Source organism: Aquarana catesbeiana, linkage group LG12 (genome assembly GCF_042186555.1).
Source record: "Aquarana catesbeiana isolate 2022-GZ linkage group LG12, ASM4218655v1, whole genome shotgun sequence".
Taxonomy (NCBI): Eukaryota; Metazoa; Chordata; class Amphibia; order Anura; family Ranidae; genus Aquarana; species Aquarana catesbeiana.
In genome coordinates, this window is record NC_133335.1 from 104,873,162 (window position 1) to 104,887,303 (window position 14,142).

At 45.1% G+C, this 14,142-nt stretch overlaps 1 protein-coding gene across 17 annotated transcripts in view; it reads left to right on the forward strand.

Annotated features, from left to right (window-relative positions):
• The window catches only part of SRCIN1 (SRC kinase signaling inhibitor 1), a 1,023,634-nt gene that overhangs the window by 648,730 nt on the left and 360,762 nt on the right, over positions 1 to 14,142 (forward strand). The window lies entirely within an intron of this gene.

Here is a 14,142-nt window from a genome sequence, read left to right on the forward strand (position 1 = left end):
GATAGCATAGTTGGTGAAGGTAGGAGATCAGCAACAAGGACATGGGGGGGAAAAAGTTTTTTCCTGGAGTTCTGCTTTAATCTTCAGACCATGAGGATTACATGAAACTGTAAAAAATGCAGAGCTAAGGGGCGCTCATCGTCCTTCTTTCTGATACTGCCAATGTGTTTGCCTATTCAAATTTTTAGCTGTCGCTTTGTGTTGCCAATATAGGCCTTTCCACAAGGGCAGGTGAGCATATAAACCACTCGTGTTGTAGAGCAAGTTATAAAATCACGACTCTTAAATTGTTTTTCAATTTTATCACATAAATAGCCACAGATAGTACATCGACCACACGGATACATTCCACGCAATAGTGGAAGTTCAGTGAGCCAGTTAGTAGTCTGTGCCCATCTAAACTCCAAATGGACCAGACTATCTTTCAAGTTTTTGGCACGTTTAGCCACCGTCAAAGGACATGGGCTCACAATCTCACCCAAAAGTGGTGATTTGGTAAGCACATGCCAGTGTTTGGTTCAAAATTGCTTTAACCTGATTCCACTAAGATCCACATCTAGTAATCATTCTTGCTGGTGAGTTAGTTTGAATCATCCCCAGGTTCTGTACCTGTGTTGTTTGAAGGAGCTCCAGTCGATCACAGGAAAATGCTCTTTTTCTGGCCTTTCTAATACATTGGTGAGAGTATCCCCTCTCCCTGAACCTTGTGTACATCTTCTGTGATTCTGAATAGAAGTTATCCATTGTTGAGCAGTTCCGTCTAATACGAAGAAACGGCCCAACGGGTATTCCTCGGATCAGAGAGGGGGGATGATGGCTCTTGGCCTGAAGTAAAGTGTTTGCACCTCTCTTTTTTCGAAAAGTTTTTTTATCAAATTTATTCTTAAGAGAAGTTTGCAAATCAAGGAAGGACAGTATTCTGGTGTGATATGAGAAGGTTAAATGAATGTTCCTATTGTTAGTATTATGTTCTTCCATAAATGCGGACAGCTGAACATCAGTCCCATTCTAGACCATCAGGACATCGTCTATGTACCTCCGGCACAGGAGGCTATGGCTGAAGTACATCGAGGATTTGTACACCACCTCCTCCTCTCATAGCCCCAAATGTAGACATGCGTATGCAGGGGCCTAATGGGCTCCCATAGAGGTGCCTCTGAGCTGTTGATATTTAGTTAATTCCCAGAAATTTCAAGAAATTGTGGCTAAGCATAAATTCTAGGGTTCCTAAAACAAATTATGTGCTCCCAGGTGTGAAAATTTCTTTTCCAGGAAATGTGCAACTCCTTTTAGACCCCATATATGAGCTATTGATGTATACAGTGATTCAACGTCGATACCAACTAGTGAGGCCGCTTTCACACTGGGGCAGGCGGGTGTTGACAGTAAATTGCCGCTTTACCTCCATTTTAGTGGTGCTATTCAGCTGCTAGCAGGATGCTTTTAACCCCCGCTGGTGGCTGAATAAAGGGTTAGATGTGCCCGTGTAGCGCTGCTGCTGAAGGGCTTTGCAGGCACTTCGGCAGCGGTGCCCATTCATTTCAGGAGCGGTGTATATGAAAAACGCCCCAGTGTGAAAGGGGTCTAAAGCACCAATTGGTATCACAGACATATCAAGTAACCTAAGCACATCCCTGGTATCCTGTACAAATGATGGAAGGTCCCTGATCAATTCCTTTATGAATGCATCAACTAATTTCCCCACTCTTTCTAATGGGCCCTTGATGGCGGAAACGATTGGTCTTCCAAAAACATTTACAGTTTAGGAATTGTGTAAAAAGTTGGAATATTGAATTCCTTTATGCGTAAATAGTCAAATTCAAATTCTTTTTCCCAAGGCGTCTTTCAGGACAGCACCTGAGGACAGCACCTGAGAGATATCGACTGAACCCACCGCAAACAGGAAGCACCTTCTTCCTCCAAACTTTAAAGGGAGGCGCCTCCCTACCATACCTCAGTTTTTGTGTTTCCTCCGGCCCGGAGGGAACATCTTTTGGGAGGGGAGTCTAGGTCTCTCAGGTGCTCCTGGGAGACGGGGCTTCCTTCTCTTTCCTCCTTCAGGAGACCCGCTGTCCTCCCGGCCTACCGAAGCCTTTGCAGTGGTAGCAATCAGGCTCCTCTTCCCCCCTGGTGCTCAGTGAGAGCCGTAGACCCGGTGGCCCGCGCGGTCGTAGGAGCGGCGGTGCGCATGCGCCTGGCGCCATGTTTTTGCCCGGCAGTCGCGCCGGAAGTGACAAGGCGGGTCACTGGGTCAGCAAAAACATAATTTCCGGCGTTGGATGCAAGGGGGGGACAGGAACTGGCGCCTACTTCCACTTCCGGTCCGGTGAAGATGCACTATGGGAGTCCGGAAGCGGCATATGAAGCCACAGGTGGAAAGCTGCACACCAGAGATGGAGGACTCAGCGTCTGCAGCGGTGGGGACAGGCACAGGCACCAGTAAAGCTCAGGTAGGAGCAGCAGTTTAAGTCTGCCTTTCTTCCTTTTCCTGGGTTTGGTCTATCTCTTTTTTTTTTCTCTACCCCCTAGTAGCAAGGGGCCTGTCTGGGCACTAGAGGCTGACTGGTTTCTTCTTAGTGCACCTGTGGGTGATTCTTGTGTAGCTGAGACTGGGTCTCACTAAAAGGTCCCCTGTTTTTTTTTCCCTTTTTTTGTTTTTTCTCTCACAGGCTAAAAGCTCTGACCCAAAAAAGAGATGTCCTTCTTGCAGGGCCAAAATGGGAGAAAACTGGAAAAAGTCTTATGCAGTACATGCATCACTTCTTTAGTTAAGGAGGAATCAGCTTCGGTTTGTGATGACCTGGTTGCCTCTGTAAAGAAGGAACTATACGCCACGATTCAGACTTTTCGTGACTCTGTAGTCAATCCGGCTGCTAGTCAGCCATCCACTTCTGAGGCTTCCCAGGGTTCTATTTCTATCCCCATGGTAGAAGCTTTACCTGAAGACCCCTCAATCATGGAAGAGCAGTCCCCTGCTCCTTCCGTTAAAGATTCGGAGGAGGAGGGTGAGGAGGCGGAGTTGGCTCCTTCGAAATTCAAGCTTTCACTAGAGGAGGTGGACGGACTCCTTAAGGCTATCCATCTTACACTTGGCTTAAGTGAGGAAAAGAAGGAGTTATCTCTTCATGACCGCATGTATGCAGGGTTAAATGAGCCTAAGGGGCGAACATTTCTGGTCCATTCGGTCATTTCTGACGCCATTACTAAAAAATGGCAAGATCCAGAGAAAAAGCCCCCCTTTTTTTTTTCCAGAGCCCACAAAAGGCGCTTCCCTTTTGAGGAGGACCCTTCTGCGGTGTGGAATAAGGTGCCCAGGTTGGATGCGGCATTTTCGCAGGTCTCAAGATCCACAGACCTGTTTTTTGAAGACATGGGGGTTCTGAGGGATCCAATGGACAAACGCATGGATCTTTTGCTCAAGAAATCATGGCAATCAATCATGAGCAATTTAAAGCCAGCAATGGCCACAACTTGTGTAGCCAGGAATCTGGAATACTGGGTGAACCAACTTAGATCTCATATAGTGGCAGATTCCCCCAAGCAGGAGATCTTAGATTCCTTTCCTACCCTGATCTCTGCGGTTGCTTATATTGCAGATGCTTCGGCTGAAGCTATCAAAATGTCAGCTAGGTCTGCAGCTTTAACAAATGCTGCGAGAAGAGCTTTATGGCTAAAAACCTGGCCAGGTGATACAGCTTCAAAGAGTAAACTTTGTGGTATTCCCTTTTCAGGTGACCTTCTTTTTGGCCCTGATCTAGATAATATCCTAGACATAACTGCCGATAAGAAGAAGTCCTTCCCGGTCAAAAAGAAAAAGCAGACCCCAAAACGTCTTTTTCGACCTCAAAAAACTCAGCAGCAACAGCAGGATAATAAGTTTCAGGGCAGGAGAAAAAATTGGTCCACGCAAAAGGCGAAGGGCAAAGGCGGAATTCTCTTCCGTCCTCCTTCACAGGCCGAAAGCTCACAATGACTCATCCCTGCGGGTCAGCGGAAGATTACGAGAGTTTCTTCCGCAGTGGTCAGGGATAACTTCAAATCAGTTTATTCTGACCACTCTCTCGCAGGGTTATACTCTCGAGTTTTCCAGAAGCCCCCCAAGAAGGTTTCTGATGACAAATGCTCCTCGAGATCCAATAAGGGCCCTGGCCATGAAGTCCTCTCTGGAGGAACTGATGCAACAGGGCGTAGTAATCCCAGTGCCACCAGATGAATGGCACGAGGGCTTCTATTCGCATGTCTTCCTGGTAAAAAAACCAACAGGAAGATTTCAATTAATTTTCAATTTAAAACCATTAAACAGAGCCATCAAATACAGAAGGTTCAAGATGGACTCAATTTTCACCGCCAGAAATCTTCTGACTCCAGGTTGTTTCATGGCGTCAGTGGATCTAAAAGATGCATACCTGCATATTCCAATCTCATCCCAGTCCCAGAGGTTTCTCAGGTTGGCGGTAAAGATGGAAGGCAGAATTCAGCATCTGCAATTCAGAGCCCTACCCTTCGGGCTATCATCCGCACCCCGAATTTTCAAAGTAATGGCAGAGGCCCTAGCTCCGCTGCGTCTTCAAGGAATCGCAGTAATTCCTTACTTAGACGATCTGCTATTTTTCGCCCCCTCGAGAGGAATTGAGGAGCAATTTAAGCAGAGCATGCAGCCATATGGAGTCTCTAGGTTGGATCCTAAATCTCCAAAAATCTTCCCTGGAACCATCTCAGGAGATTCGGTTTCTAGGGTATATAATAAATTCGGTAAGCCAAAGAATTTTTCTTCCTTCAGAGAAGAAAGAAAAAATCCAGGATACAGTGTCTTTCTTGCAGACCAACCAGCAGCTGACGGTAAGATTGGTCATGTCAGCTCTGGGTGTTCTGACTTCGTCAATGCCAGCTGTTCAGTGGGCAAGACTACACTTCAGACACCTGAAGGCCTTTCTTCTGACATCTTGGGATCACAATTTGGAATCCCTAGAATCAGAGGTAAAAATTCCAACCCAAGTGAAGAGGTCACTATGGTGGTGGAAAAGGCAGGATATCCTATCGGAGGGGTTAGTCTGGGCCTTTCCAATCGGAAAAAGACTGACAACCGATGCCAGTTCCTGGGGTTGGGGAGCCCACCTAGGAAAGGGTTTCACTCAGGGAAACTGGTCCAGGAAAGAGGCGACAAAATCCTCAAACTGGAGAGAGCTCAAGGCGATCGACTTGGCTCTGAAGTCATTTGCTCAGGGGCTTCAGGCCCAGCATGTTCAAATACAGACAATGCCACGGCCGTGGCTTATATAAACAGGCAGGGAGGTACAAGGAGCAAATCGCTGCAAGTACTAGCCATGAGCATTCTCCGATGGGCAGAAGGACATTTGCTGTCTCTATCAGCAGTCCATCTAAAGGGATCCCTGAACAGGGTGGCGGATTTCCTGAGCAGAAACCCTGTTCAGGAAGCAGAATGGTCGCTGAACCCGGAGGTTTTCGCTATGATTGCCGAAAAGTGGGGGCTGCCAGAGGTGGACCTGTTCGCCTCAAAAGAGAATGCCTTGGTTCCGCAATTTTTTTCCCTAAACAATCACGACGGGTCATTAGGAACAGATGCCTTGGCGTATCCATGGAGATTCCATCTTTGCTACGCTTTCCCCCCATTCCAGTTAATTCCCTTAGTATTAAGAAAAATTCAAAGGGAAATGGTACCAGTTATCCTAATCACGCCTTTTTGGCCAAGAAGGGCCTGGTTTTCAACCGTTCTGAGAATGGCGGTCAGGCCTTATTGGCATCTGCCCCTCAGGCACGATTTACTATTTCAGGGTCCAGTAAATCACCCAGAGGTAGCCACTTTGGCGCTCACAGCCTGGTATCTGAAGAGCAGCTTTTAAGAAGCAAAGGTTTTTCCAACCGATTAATCTCAACACTGTTATCAAGTAGGAAAAGGGTGACTAGGAATATCTATTCCAAGGTCTGGAAGGTTTATAATACATGGTGTAATTCATCTGCCCAGGACCCAGGGAGTCTTGTTACCATCCTGGAATTTTTACAAGTTGGTGCTGACAAGGGACTAGCAGTTAGTACCTTGAAGGTGCAGGTTGCTGCGCTAGCAGTGTTCCTAGAAAGATCTGTGGCCTCAGATCCATTGGTAACCAGATTTTTCAGATCCCTTACGAGATCCAGACCAGCACCACTTAAGTTGTTTCCCAAATGGGATCTGTCGATATTCCTTCAGTCTCTAACAAAGAGTCCCTTTGAACTCTTGGAAGAAGCGCCACTCAGATATCTCACTTTTAAGTCTGTGTTTCTGATTGCCATGGTCTCTGCACGCAGGATCAGTGAGCTTAATGCTTTATCAGTTAAGGAACCCTATTTGTCTATCTTCCCAGACAGGGTTATACTTGGAACAGATCAGAAATTCTTACCAAAGGTAGCTTCAGTGCAGAATCGTGTTCAAGACATTGTACTTCCGACCTTCTGCCCCAACCCAGCAGGGGAGAAGGAGACTTGTTTTCACATGTTGGATGTTAGAAGAGTTTTGTTATGTTACTTGGAAAGGACAAAGCTCTTTAGACGTTCAGATTCACTGTTCGTGCTATTTTCGGGCAACAGGAAAGGTTGCCAGGCTTCTAAAATTTCTTTAGCAAGGTGGCTGAAACTAGCCATTTCAGAGGCTTATTCGCATGCAGGTGTGTCTCCTCCAGCAGGAATTTCTGCACACTCAACAAGAGCATTAGCGGCCACTTGGGCAGAGAGAGCTGGTGCCACCCCTGAACAAATTTGCAAGGCGGCAACATGGTCGAGTTTTCACACATTCGTGAAACATTACAGGCTGGACCTCGCATCTGCTAATGATCAGGCGTTTGGCAGAAAGGTCCTGCAAGCTGTTGTCCCGTCCTAAGGGGGTAAGTCTCTGTTATCCTCTCAGGTGCTGTCCTGAAAGACGCCTTGGGAAAAACCAAGTTAGACTTACCGGTAACTTGTTTTCCAGAAGTCTTTCAGGACAGCAACATCCCGCCCTATTGTATTGTATATACTATGCTGTGTCTAACGTATGTGTTTATGTGTTCCAGCCGGGGCCGGAGGTCTTCTCTATTACAACTGAGGTATGGTAGGGAGGCGCCTCCCTTTAAAGTTTGGAGGAAGAAGGTGTTTCCTGTTTCCGGTGGGTGGAGTCGCTATCTCTCAGGTGCTGTCCTCAGGTGCTGTCCTGAAAGACTTCTGGAAAACAAGTTACCGGTAAGTCTAACTTGGTTTTTTGTAGACGTAATTCTGTCATTAAAGGTCAATTTCAACATTCTGTTGAGCCTCTCAACCACTATAGGAAAGGGGTTCAATGAAATTTCCTATATGTCTGTTCTACTTTCAGCTGTCGCATGACTTCCTTCTCATACATTTTTTTTCTGACAATAACACAATGTTACCACCCTTGTCACTTCCTCTTATGACCAAGTTGGGTGCTTTTTCCAATTCAGTCAAAGCCTGTCTTTCCTGTTTCGATAAGTTGTCAATTTCTCTCCACTGCCAATTCACTGTCGCAAGATCCCTCTGAACCAAATCCAAAAAGAGACCAATCCATTTGTGTTTGGAAATGGAAGACATTTTAGTAGACCTAATCCGCAAATCAGAGGGCCTTTTTCTACTTAATTCATCCTCACTATCTTCAGAATCACTGGAACAATTTTCTTCCAGTAGACTGATGAGATTATGTAGGGCCTCTTCCTCTTCCTTCTCCTTTTCTTCGTATGTCACTCTAGGGCTCTGTTTATTTCTGTAGCTGAAGATATCTTTCCTCAAAAATAACTTCAGGTCTTTAAATACCTCTAATTCATTCATAGATGCGGTTGGAGAGAAAGACGAGCCTTTTTGTAAAAGTGTAATATGATGTTCATTCAGTTCAAAATCGGACAAATTAACCATCTTCAAATCTTATTGTCTCTCCTCCGGCATCCATTTGATAATCAGTATTGGGGCACGTCATCTCCTGCAAATTCTTGTTCATGTTTCCCTTATGTTTCTGGCCGGTTCATTTCCTCTTTCTTTTTCTTTTTCTCTTTCTACCACTACTGTTTTGGATTGACCCCTCCCCCACTGTTTCTGTTTTGCCACTCCCTTTCTTGGCCCTGGATCGTTTTCTATTGCTGTAACCTCATCTAAAAAAGTAACGGATTTATCAGTATATTCACTTTCACTCTCTGAAGAGGATGGAATATTTCTAGAAGATGTACGGTTTCTAAATCTATCGGGACCTACTTCTACTGCGGGTTAATGTTGGATCAAATATATTATCACCTTCCCAATCAAGTATATTTTGTCTGAATTTCTCCTGTTTATTTGTCCGTAGGCTTTTTTGAACTCTTTCTACTTACTTTTTTAGTTGTTCATTATATCTCTCAAACTTAGGTTCTTGTTTGAGTCGTTCTAGGGATTTTGTGCTTTGATCTGTCTCACTTTTAATTTCTACTAATTGGACCTGTTCTTCTTCCACAATTAAAAGCGTTATTTCTAAACTACGGTCCCGGCAACTTTTTTCCATTTCTCTATGAATCTTGGGGTTTGTAGATGCTCAGCAGGTGTCACCCCTTCCCTGAGACCTCTGGTTACCACCCCCTGTGTGATGTGGGATCCCAAAGAGGAGATATCCCACTTTCTATTTAAGTAAAAGTTTTTTCATCCAATAAATATACCATGAAGTCAATCTGTCTATGCGCTCAATTAAATAAATTGCAAAGGTGGTAGGTATATGCAAACTATTATCTATTTAGCACATTGATTATCTGAGTTGCATGGTGATAAGAGATACACAATATCCCATAATCCAACAGCATATAAATCAAAAGGAGATAAAAAGTCACCACTGCAACAACCACATATGACAGAGGATCACCAATTACATTAAATTATCCCCAATGCTTAATCATTATACTGTGTCTCAGCCAATCAGGAGGAATGTCCCGGACGGCTTAGACATTCGTGGGGATCGCTGAAGAATGATGGGGCTCAGGTAAGTATTTAGGGGGGTGCTGGGGTGGCTGCTACACACAAGGTTTTTTATCTTAATGCATTAAAGCGTAGTTCCAGACAAAAAAAAATTTAATTTTTTTTATTGATCCTAGCATTATTACTAATTAACCACTTCAATACAGGGCACTTATACACCTTCCTGCCCAGACCAATTTTCAGCTTTCAGTGCTGTCGCAGTTTGAATGACAATTGCGCGGTCATACAACACTGTACCCAAACTAAATTTTTATCATTTTGTTCCCACAAATAGAGCTTTCTTTTGGTGGTATTAGATCACCTCTGCGGTTTTTATTTTTTGCTAAACAAATAAAAAAAGACCGAAAATTTTGAAAAAAAAAAAAGTTTTGCTTTTGTTTCTGTTAAAATTTTTTGTAAATAAGTAAGTTTTCTCTTTCCCTGATGGGCACTGATAAGGTGGCACTGACAGGCACTGATAAGGCGGCACCAATGAGGTGGCACCAATGAGCGGGCACTGACGATGGGCACTGATATGCGGCACTGATGGGTGGCACTGATATGCAGCACTGATGGGTATTGATAGGTGGCACTGATGGGCACTCATGGGTGGCACTGATGGGCACTGATAGACGACACTGATGGGCACTGAAAGGCTGCAAAGATGGGTTCTTATGGGTGGCACTGATGGGCACTGATAGGCGGCACTGATGGGCACTGATACTTGGCACTGATGGGCACTGATACGCGGCACTGATATGAGGCACTGATAGACATCCCTGGTGGCAGTGGTAGGCATTGTGAGTGGGCATTGATTGGCAGCTGCCAGGGTACAGATTAGTATTTCCCTGGGGGTCTAGGGGGCATACCTGGTGGTCAAGTGTGGGCGGCTTCCCTGGTGGTCATGGGTGGGATCCGAGGGGGGGCTGTGCTGATAAACAATCAGCATAGACCCCCCCTGTCAGGAGAGCAGCTGATCGGCTCTCTACTCGCGTCTGTCAGACGCGAGTGAGGAAAAGCCGATCACCGGCTCTTCCTATTTACATCGTGATCAGCCGTGATTGGACACGGCTGATCACATGGTAAAGAGTCTCCGTCAGAGACTGACACCCCGCAACAACGATCGCCGCGATGCGCTCCCTCGGGGGTGCGCAGCGGCTTAATACCCTGAGAACGTCATATGACACCCAGTCAGGATATTGAAACCGCTTTGCCGCCGTCATTCTGCTATATGGCGGGCGGCAAGTGGTTAAATACAAAAACTAGTATACAATGTTCATTATGGATTTAGCAAAAATATGCATTTCTTACTCAATATTTTCTTCCTCCTGGTGTGGCCATTGCCATCATGATTGTGGGCATGTGAAGCCCAAGCGATATCTCCTCCTGTATTAGCTTTGGAGACATGCATGCTGGGTAAGCAGCATGCACCTCTCGATCTCGCGAAGCGCGATTCACCGGCCGCAGCACTGATTGTTTCTAAAGTTGCCATAACAACGGACGGCGACAATGGAAGGCCCCACCCCGTTGTTATGGTAACATCACAGTACTGCTCACAGACTCCTGGGAAATGATGACACATCATTTCCCAGGAGCACAGGCGAGGGGGGAAGTGAAGAGGAGCTCCGCGGACCAGGAAGTGGCAGACTAGGAGGACTACATAGCAACAGGGCGATTCTGGTAAGTATAAAAAATGTTTTTACTCCAAATGTTTTTTTTATAGGTTTAGAGGAGTCTGATTCTGAAAAAAAAAATTTCAGGGTGGAACTCCGCTTTCAGATAAAAAAAACCTTCTGCCTTTACAACCCCTTTAAGCATCTTAGGAGCTTGGACGCTTTCTCCTCGGCTATGTTGAGAAAAACTCTATCTATTTTACTATTTTTTTCTCTTCTTCGACATTCTTGGTATTTCATGGATGTTTTTCGCTTCAATCAAGACTTTCATTAAACTGCTCGAGCTAGTCTCTACACAGCAGCTATGTAGGTTGACTAATCTTCTTTAGGAAAAAACACTGGCACTGATGTAGCCAGACCAGAAATACAGCAGGGTGAATGTGAGGGATGAAAGGGGAAAAAAACCACTCAAAAGGTCAACATTCAGAGGAATGAGGCAGCTCCCCTATGTAGGTCCTGAGTTGACCTAATATGTGAAAACAGAAAAAAACAGAGGGTGACTCTATCTGAGTGTAGAGTGTTGGAAACCGCTATTAGGTGATGAATACATATTGCACTCACATATAATGGCGGAAATGTCAACTTGTCATCTGTGGAAGTCTTGACATGTCTAGCAGAGATCGGCAGGCAAGCAGCTGGTGTTGTGCAGAGATCTACCGGGAAGCTGCTGGATGGTAAGAGAGAAGCGCTGGAGAGTGGAGAAGCCCGGCAGCATGGAGAGAGCAGTAAAGCGGCATTGCATGCGGTTTAGCTTCCCCAGCCACAATGCTCCTGTTTGCATCTGCCCTGCAGCTTTGTGGCCAAACTGCATTTAAGAAGAGTGCCACGCAAGCCAGGGACACCCAGATGCTAACATACACCACGCTGCCGGCTACTCCACTCTCCATTGGTTCTCTCTCACCACGCAGCAGCTTTCCGGTTGATCTCTGCACAACACCAGCCGCTTGCCTGCCAATCTCTGCTAGAGATGTCAAGACCTCCACAGATGACAAGCTGACATTTCCTCCAATACATGTGTGTGCAATATTTATTCATTACCTAATAGCTGTTTCCAACACTCTACACTCAAAGGGGCCCTCCTGTTTTTTTCTGTTGCCTAATCTTTGCTGCCATTGAGGCCGCACCAAGACCCATGTGGACTGAAGTTTGTGGGGCCTGCCTTTATAATGTGGCCCTCCAGACCTGGGATCTTTTCGTGATGCTCTCCAGATACCTAGTGTAGTGGTTTGTTAGCTGCAGAGTGCTTTACAGATCCAGAGCTGCATCACAGCCTCTGGTGTAAACCAGTTTCTGAAGACTCAACTAGAGAAAGTTAGCATGGACTTTTTAGACCACATACAGAAAACGGATAGTTAACTCCAGTTAACAATTCCATCTACAAAATAAAAGACATGGATAATGACTAATCATTCCATCTTGTATCCCCCTGCTCTGTCCTCCTCCTCATTATGAGGTACCTAAAGAAAAGGGCCCCTCTTTTTTGGGCACCTTGTGAGAAGGATGAAGGTGGCTTTATTGATCCAAATGACACAGGCCCCGTCTATCTGCATTTAATTTACACTTTTATATCAGCCTATGACCCCTCTATAGCCTGATGTGTGGTGTATTTATTAGTGGACACACACTGATTATTCTTCACTTTTGTTGGCGTCCCTTGTGGCTGTCCTAGTGTCCAGTTTCTAGCGTATCCGTCTAATGCAGATATCTTCATAAGTGATATTTGTGCAATAAGCTTTCAACGTGGTACTTTCCAGATCTGTGTGTACTGTGTCAGCTAGTCGCAGAACACTTTCCATTTTAAGAGCAGTGGTATAACCTCTTGGTACCAATCTCTAGTTTCTCCCTGTGATGCAGATAGCTTCATAAATGGTATCGCTGCTAAAGGTTCTGCATTGGGCACTTTACAGACCGGACTCTGTGTCACAGAGCACTAACCAAACTTAAGAACTGTGATACAACCTATTATGTAACCCAGCTTTTAATATTTACCTGTGAAATTTTACCTCAGGAATTAATGAACATACTTAGTATGTTAACTCTGTACGCTGATATACTTGTGTGTTCTGGGTCCACTAGCCAAAAGAGTACTGTCATTATTTGGAGCAGAGGTCCTACATACAATATACCCAGTCTGGCACTAACTTGCATGGTCTGAAGCAGTTTAATATTTTAGGCATTTCACTGTGTCATGGAGTCTCCTAGTCCTTGTTAGTTTCCAACCCTAGAGTCACGATGCAGTTCCTAGGTGTTCAAACCTGTGTACACTGACTCTATAACTAAATATGTTGTGGTTAACGCATTTTGAAATGTAACCATCATTAAATGGATACAGCCAGTATCCAGGCTATGCTCCCAGCCATTCTACTTCATTTGTTTGTTTTTTTTCCCCTGAGTTAACGCAATCGGCCTGTGAGACCTCAGCGCTGACATCATTTGCAGCGTAGAGCACTGCATGTGCATGATCTTCACCCTCTTTCCGGCCCATCTGTAGAGAGACTTGTGCTGCTACTGTTTCTATTTAGAAATACCACATAGTCTCCTGTCTGATACATTGCCGCCTATTTCTTCCTCCAGCTCAGTCCGCTCTTGTTTGTGAGTGTGCAAGCCCTTGTGTCTGTTTGGGTCTACTTGTTCACTGCAGTAACCTACAGGTACATTTTATGTCTTTTAGAAGAGATTTAAAGCACAATCCTTGTACATCAGGAAGCCCTGTCCCCTGATACCCCGCTATGTTTAGAGACAATTGAACAGTCCCAACCTGTGGGAAACAGCATCTGTTAGCAAAATCCTGGGACCCTTATTTATGTGGGTTTATTCTTTTTCTCTGGTTTCACTATTTGAGCCTACTACCTCTGCCTAAAGTGGAACTAAACCACTCCTGAATTACCTCACCTCACCACTTCTCCATGACACCATTTTTTAAAAAATGTGTGCAGATGCGCCGTTGGTCTCGTCCAAGCATTGGGGAGCTGGATAAGACTGGTGGTGCATTTGTGCATGTATTAAAAACATAAAAAGTGCAGCGCAAAATGCCAATGAGAATAAATGAAAAAATAAATAAAAAAATTCAAATGATAAAATTGTCCAAAGTCCACCAGAACCAGACAGCAACAGCACAAATCCTCCATGTGTGGGGAAAAGGGGAGATCCAGATACACAAAGAAATATGTGACAATCCCTCCACCTGTGAGATGCTTGCTCGCTCACCTTAGCAGATGGACCCCTGAGCTAACAGGACGTCAACAGCGCATGTCCCCGTAGGGGTAAGATGCAATCAGGAAGTAAGCAATGTTCTTCAGATAACTCCCCCACAACACATGTAGGTAAAGAAAAAGGATCTAAGTGCTCTCTGTTTAAAATGGTCAATGCTTTATTGTGTAAAATTCTCTAATCACGTGTAAGAATTGAATAAAGGCTCAAAGTCTCTCAAGCACGAACAGCATACACATCTCCGTCGGGCAGGATGGCAGCGGGTGATGCCAGCCGAGCGTAGCTCCTCCCCCCTGTATGCGTTACGTCC